Below are 7,027 nucleotides of genomic sequence, written 5' to 3'. Positions count from 1 at the left end.
ATACACATGTGCCCTGAGAAAAGCCTTGTTTATCCATCCTCCCTGGATAACCAGTTGATTCCCGCCGCTGTGGACTCTCCAGATGATTGAAGGTGAAGGAATCTAAGGATTAGGAAGGAGGGAGCATTCCAGGTGGAGGGATCACCTTGAACCAAGGCTGGGAGCAGGAGAATGCTCAGCAGTCAGTGGAACAGCAGTGGGAGGTGAGCTGGTGAGGCTGGCAGGGTCCAGATCGTGAAGAGCCTCAAATATCAGGACAAGGAGCTAATTTTATCCTGAGGGCAACGGGGAGTCATGGAAAGGTTTTGAGCAGGAGAATGATGAGGGTGGATGTGCTGCCAGTAGGCTTCCTCCCTGCTGCTGCATGGAGCACGGATTGAGGGCAGAGACTGAAGGAGTCCACTGCTCAAGGTTCAGATGAGAGAAGATGAAATAAGAACACAGATGAGGCTACTGAAGGTGAGAAGTGGACAATCCCCAGGATATCACTGAGGGATGGCCAGGACTGAGTGATTGGAGGAGGGCAGGGAGGGAGGGAGAGGAGGCTCCATGATTCTCAGGTTCCTGGCACAGGTGACCAGCTGGCTGGAGGTGCCCTCGCTGAGGTTGAGATAGCAGCAGGTGCAGGAGAGATGCAAAGCTCACCTTTGGACATACCAGGGAGATCGTTTGACTAGAGGTGGAGATGTCTAGACTTGCCAGAGGGCTGGGGCCAGACAAGTCTGGACAGACCTCTCTGAGTAACATTCTCTGGTTGACATTGAAGTGTTCCAAGTGCCCTTAAGACAGTACCTGAGGCCCCAACCATCCATGGTCTCTAAGACAGATAAGGCCTGGATTTGAGCCCCAGGGAAGGACAGGGAATAGGGTCAGCAAAGGGCCTGACCAGGATAGAGGGGAGGGTCTTGGACCTAAAGATAAGGGACACCCTTAGGGTAGTGGCTGGAGCAGTGGACACCCCCAGGGTATAATACATAAACAGAGGTTGTTGTTGGCAAAGTTGCCTACAAAATAAACCTTGAGAAGAATGTGACACCAAGGTATAGTTTCTTTAGGGTTTTGAGATTACTCAGGGAAGCTTTGCTGCTGACAGCAAAATAGACCCATAGATATTATTAGAGGAACAGAAGGTATGTTTGTGACAGATGTCAAAGTGATAATCAAAGAGAGGGGAACAGAGCATGTTACTCACTGTGGCGAGTTCCTTCCCATCAGTACGTGCACAATTACTGCCATGAGAGGACTCCAAGATTTTACTGAGAGGTTACTATTTATTCATATGTTAAAAGGGAAGTCTGGGGCTTCCCTGGTGGCGCAGTGGTTGAGAGTCCACCTGCCGATGCAGGGGACACGGGTTTGTGCCCCGGTCCGGGAAGATCCCACATGCCGCGGAGCGGCTAGGCCCGTGAGCCATGGCCGCTGAGCCTGTGCGTCCGGAGCCTGTGCTCCGCAACGGGAGAGGCCACAACACTGAGAGACCCGCGTACCGCAAAAAAAAAAAAAAAAAAAAGGGAAGTCTGTTATGCAAACCTGCCGTGAGAACATAGCTGTTAGCTGGAACTGGGTACCTCTACCAAGTGGCTTAGAGTGGCTGGTGCAGAGGTCTGGGGTGGACAGGGAATAAGAAGAAACCAAAGACAGGCGGAGCTGGTGGGCCTTAGCGATCAGTCAGCCCAAAGCTGCCATTGTACAAAGAAGGAGAAAGAGGACTAGTAAGGGGAGGGGAAAGGCTGGGTAATGTGGCAAGGCAGACACGTCATCAGCTCTTGGCTCAGTGCCATCCCCTGGGCCACACTGGCTGGGAAGGTCAGCTCAGTGTAACTCTGGGATTGAGCCTCCCAGCCATGTCCGGGTGGTGTCTGGTTCACAGGGTACGCTAGGACAGACAGGTGAGAGCCCAACCCCTAAGCCATCCCAGCCCTGTGCTGTTACTTTCTCCTTCTCCGGACCCAGGCTGGGCTGCAAGTGGAGGAAGGAGCCACTGACCCAGGCCGGGGGGCTCACAGACCCGGGGCTCACAGACCCATACAGAGCTGCGCTCCTGGCAGAGGCTGTGTGGCACGCCTGGGGCTGGGGGGACTGCAGCATCATGCCACGTGCTCCACACAAGGTGAGATGTAATAGCGGCGCTTTCCTTCAACAAAGGCTTATTCAGCACCTACTCAGTGCCGGGCACTGTTCTGGGATCTCCAGAGAGTGAACAGGATTTATGTTTTAACTGGAGACGGATAATAAACAAACTAACACATAATATAATATCAAGGAGGGAAAAGTGAGATGAAGAAACACAGAGCAGGGAGGGGAGTGAGCAGGTTCAGCAGGGAGCATGGAATAACAATTTGATAGAAAAACCCTGGCCTGTGGGTCTGACTTGCCCGGGTGATTTTTTTTTTTGCGCGGTACGCGGGCCTCTCACTGTTGTGGCCTCTCCCGTTGTGGACGCGCAGGCTCAGCGGCCATGGCTCATGGGCCCAGCCGCTCCACGGCATGTGGGATCTTCCCGGACCAGGGCACGAACCCGTGTCCCCTGCAGCGGCAGGCGGACTCTCAACCACTGCGCCACCAGGGAAGCCCGCCTGGATGATTTTGATCAAGTTCCTGCCTCTACCACGCTCCCCTGCCCCCCCACCTATTTTCTTCATTGGGAGTGAAACTGAGTCATCTCTGAAGTGCCTGAGGGGGCTAGCCAGGCCTCTCCCGTGAAGTCCAGCCCCACCCACTTGCTCCAGCCCAAGAGAACCCCCTCCCACCCAGCCCCCCTATCCCTTCCCCCCCCATCCTCCCCCCATCCAACTCCTCGGGCAGCAAGCCCAGCAGGGCCTTGGAACTGCTCTAGGTGTAGTTTGGCAGGTGGTGACTCACCTGGGGTGTCAGGATCCAGGAAACTGCCTGGGGGTAGGTTAACCTGGAGGCTCCCTGCCCTGCCTTACCCAGGAGGGCCCTGGCCTTTCCTAAACCCCTACCCTCAAGGGTCCTTCTGCTCTCCAGGAGGCCCAAGTTACAGCTAGGAAGTTGGGAGGGGCCCAAGGACTTGCCAGTGCCTGTCCCCTCTGGGCCTCAGTCTCCCAGTCCATGGGGCAAGGGATGAGACTAAATAATCTTCAGTATCTCTTCCATCTAAATTCTGCCTCTGTTGAGTATATCGCAGGAGGCCCAGGATCTCTCTGATGGCTTCCCGGAGGCCCAAGGCAGGGGTGAGTGGGGTGGGGAAAGGGTTGCCAGGCTTAGCAAATAAAAATTTGAATTTCAGGTCAGCAATGAATAACTTTTTAGTATAAGCATGTCCCCAGTGTTATTTATGCTAAATAATTACTCATTGTTTGTCTGAATTTAACTGGGTGTCTTGTATTTTACCTGGCAACTCCAGGTGGGAAAGGTGACTAGAGCCGGGACTTCAACAGAGGAAGGTCCCAGACGCTCAGATGACCAGAGTTCTGGCCACCTACCTTGCTGCTCTCTGAGTCCCTTATCCATGGACGTCTTGATGCCTTGTTAGAAGGTAGGGGGATGAGGGAGGGAGAATCAGGAGTTGGGGGAAACCAAGAGCTGTGTAGAGAGGCAGAGAGGCCCCAAGAGGCAGCCCCTGAACTCCTCCTGCCCCGTATCCAGCTGACGTCACCACCCCTCCTCCCAATAAGGCAGGCAGGTCTCCCCACCATCTCTGGCACAGCCCAGACTCAGACCTACCTCCACACCCTTGCTCTATTCCTGCCCCTTTCCCTCCTATACAAACTCTACCCACTGCAGGAAGCTCCCTCAGCTGTTCTTTAGCATCAGGACCGCTTCCTCTGAGTTCCCAGAGTGTTGTCAGACTCACTGTCACAGAGCCATTCAACCAGCCAAGTGCCCTCTAGGTAGCAGGTGCTGGACACGCAACAGTGATCAGGACAGACACAGCCCCTGCCTCCCTGGAGCTCACAGTCTAGTGGGGAGACAGGCACACAAACGATCACAAAACAGCAGGATGATCGTGCTTTCACAGGACTGACCGGTCCACGTGACTAGAGGCTTTGTGCCAGTGGGGCCCTACCTGTTCTGTTTTATTCGGGCCCTACCACAGAGCAGGCTTCAATCAGTGGAAAAAATGAAAGTGCTGGGGGCGAACAGTGGAGGAAGGGCCTCCCAGGAGACCTTCCCCATTGGAGTTGGAAGAAGGGCCTTCCAGACGGAGGGAAGAGGGCAGGTGAAGGCCAGGTGTGTGCAATGAACTAAGTGGGGGAGGGGTGTGGATGGCGTAGAGGATCAGTGCAGAGGAGGCTGAGAGCCAAGAGCTCCAGTGCTGTGGCCCTGTGGCCTGGGGAGGCTTAGCGTCATGACGTGCCATTGCTTGGAGGGTGACCTGTCCTGCGAGATCCTACATTTCCAGAGGGCAGGGGCAGGGTTTTTCTCTTCTCTCATGCTCTCTAGCACTGGGCTGAGAACCCAGAACGGAAGATGAAATGATAGAGAGCTGAGGGAGGGTACGGCTGCTCCCGGCTGGCTGAGAGGACCAGTCATACTCAGGGCATCAGGTGTTGCTGGGGCAATTTTTGTAGACGAAAACAGTCACTCAGCAATATCAGGTAAGGCGAGTGGCTTTCTGCCCTACGTGGAGGCCCCTGCTGCTTTCAGCATCTGCTTGCCCAGGCTGCTCACAGCCATGGTCTGGGGCAGTGCAGTGACAGTGACAGGTGATGTCCACATACCAGACACTGAGCCCCAACTCAAAGAGCCAGGCCCCTACCAACACCATTTCCAATACCCAGATTAAAGAAGTAGGGAATTCAGGTGCTAGGAGTTTAGGCTAAACCAGGATTTTAACCCAGCTTTATCCAATGTTGAGGCTCAAGCTTTTGTCAGCCTGAGCCGCCCTTATCTTTATTTTTATTATTATTTTAAAAATTTATTTATTTTGGCTGCACCGGGTTTTAGTTGCGGTATGCGGGATCTTTGTCGGGGCATGTGGGATCTTTGTTAGGGCATGCGGGATGTAGTTGCCCGACCGAGGGATCAAACCTGGGCCCCCTGCATTGGGGAGCGTGGAGTCTTACCCACTGGACCATCAGGGAAGTCCCCGCCCTTATTTTTAAAGTAATCTCTGAGATGTTGCCTATTTTCGGCCCTGAGAAACTCAACTCCAGCTTTATCCCATTCTGAACTTTGCTACTCATGCTGCAGATGCCAGCAAAGCTGTTGCTTGTTTCTGAACTGTGCAGCAGCCTTTGCACAGAAACAATAAAGGAGGGAAGGAATCAGGAAGGCAGAGATGAGGCTGGCTCCTCCTGGGGTTCACTGGCACTTTCCCAGGGTACTCCACCCTTCCTCCAGCCCACAGCCCTGCCCTACCCTGAGTCATGCACTCTTCAGTACTCTTGGGGTAGCTGGTCCCCTTGTGCAGACACAGCCTTCCTCCTCCGTGGCCCAGGCTCACACCATCCTACCACGCATCACCCTGCAAGTGCTTCGCTCCCTCAAGGTATTCAATGGCCACAATCCAGGCTTCCTTCTGGGCAAGATGCTTCATGGGTCTGCAGTATGCCATGTCTCCTCTGCTAGACTGTGAAGGACTTGAGGACAGGTACCTTTCATTCTCTCATCTGTGTGCTCAGTAAGCACCTACTGTGTGCCAGGTACAGTGCTGGGCACCAGGGTGCAATTGGGGGTGAAACGCCCAGAGGCTTCCGACTGTTCTGCCACCCTGGCTGCCCCTGGGTGTACCACACAAGCCTCCTCACGGTCCTTCAACTAGAGGGCTCCAGGAGCTCAGGCCACATCAAAACCCACGTCTTGGACCTCCTGGACTTCGCTGGCCTCTCCAGGTATGTACCCGGTACAGGGCAAGTCCTCAAAGGAGTGGGTGTGGGGCAGTTTTCACGATGATTCATCTTACGATTGCCTCGGAGAATATAGCATACTGTTGGATACAGACATGCCTGAGACCTTGAGAGCCACTCTGTGCCAGTCTCCTCACCAGCAACCCTCAGAGTCAAGTTTGGCTGTGGATAGATCCTTTGCTACCCCTTCCTTTCCTCCTATTTGTTCCAGGATCCAGCCAGTCCTCTCTCTCTATTCTGGCTTCTGTTTCACTCAGGGACTAGTGACCTTGGTGGCAGGTGCCACTTCCCTGGAGCCTGTGGATTTCTCATCAGCTCCATCCAAGAAACTTGACAGGAACCTGAGACCTTATATCAGGTTCTGTGCTAAACACATTGCATGAATTATCTCTTCCTCCAACAATCCTATAAAATAGACATTATTATTATCATCCTTATTTTACAGTGGGGGAAACAGGGTCATAGGGTTTAAGTAAATTAACAAGTGATGGAATCAGGGTTTGAATCTAGGGTTGTTTATTCTAAACCATTCCTCTTAACTTCTACGGTGCCCTGCCCTGCATTTGTATTTGAGAAAGGCCTCGTTCAAAGGCATCCATGATATCACGTACCAAATGGAGGAATATTTGCTCAGTAGAGAAGGAAATAATCCCTGATTAATGGGTGGGAGCATCTATGGATATTATGTAGGACTAAAATATCATTCTACTTTTGATTTAGAACACAACCATCAGGCCTCGAAACTATACCTGTGAAAAGGCAATGAGGCATCTCACCTAAATTTCTTCCCCATGTAAGTCCTCTGGGGAAGATGTGTGGTCCAGGGTCTGGAAAGCAGAACTGCTATGGGGTCCTTGGCTATGGAAGAGAAACCCTGACTCTTAGTCTGGATTTTTAAAGGTATTGGTGTCTACAAGGGGGCTCCCAAGTCAGGAAGAGGCTGCTGAGGAACTTGGAAAGTAGGGTCGCAATCAGGCAAGCCCTTATTTTTCTCCCTGGGGTCACTTAGCACCCGAGAACAAATGACACCTGTTACACCAAACTGTTTAGCAGGTCACACTCCACTCTGTTCATTTCTCCATTGTCACCTCTATCTGAACAGCCTTGTTATAGCCCTTGTAAGGATTTTAGAAGGATACTTTTTTTTTTTTTTTTGCGGTACGTGGGCCTCTCACTGTTGTGGCCTCTCCCGTTGTGGAGCACAGGCTCCGGAC

At 52.7% G+C, this 7,027-nt stretch overlaps 1 protein-coding gene across 3 annotated transcripts in view; it reads left to right on the top strand.

The window, feature by feature from the left end:
- Positions 1–366: 366 nt before the first annotated feature.
- Positions 367–7,027, top strand: part of P2RY2 (purinergic receptor P2Y2) — a 40,358-nt gene continuing 33,697 nt past the window's right edge. The window contains exons 1-2 of one of the 3 annotated variants that reach the window (XM_082659401.1): positions 367–459; positions 3,368–3,499. The gene's annotated coding sequence lies outside the window, so the exon portion shown is untranslated. Of the gene's footprint in view, positions 460–1,979; positions 2,111–3,367; positions 3,500–7,027 lie in introns of those variants that run through there. The other 2 variants (XM_082659403.1, XM_082659404.1) reach the window with 2 other exon arrangements.

The sequence above is a fragment of the Grampus griseus genome (assembly GCF_964374135.1).
Source record: "Grampus griseus genome assembly, chromosome: 8".
Lineage (NCBI taxonomy): Eukaryota > Metazoa > Chordata > Mammalia > Artiodactyla > Delphinidae > Grampus > Grampus griseus.
This window is presented reverse-complemented; position numbering and strand designations above follow the sequence as displayed.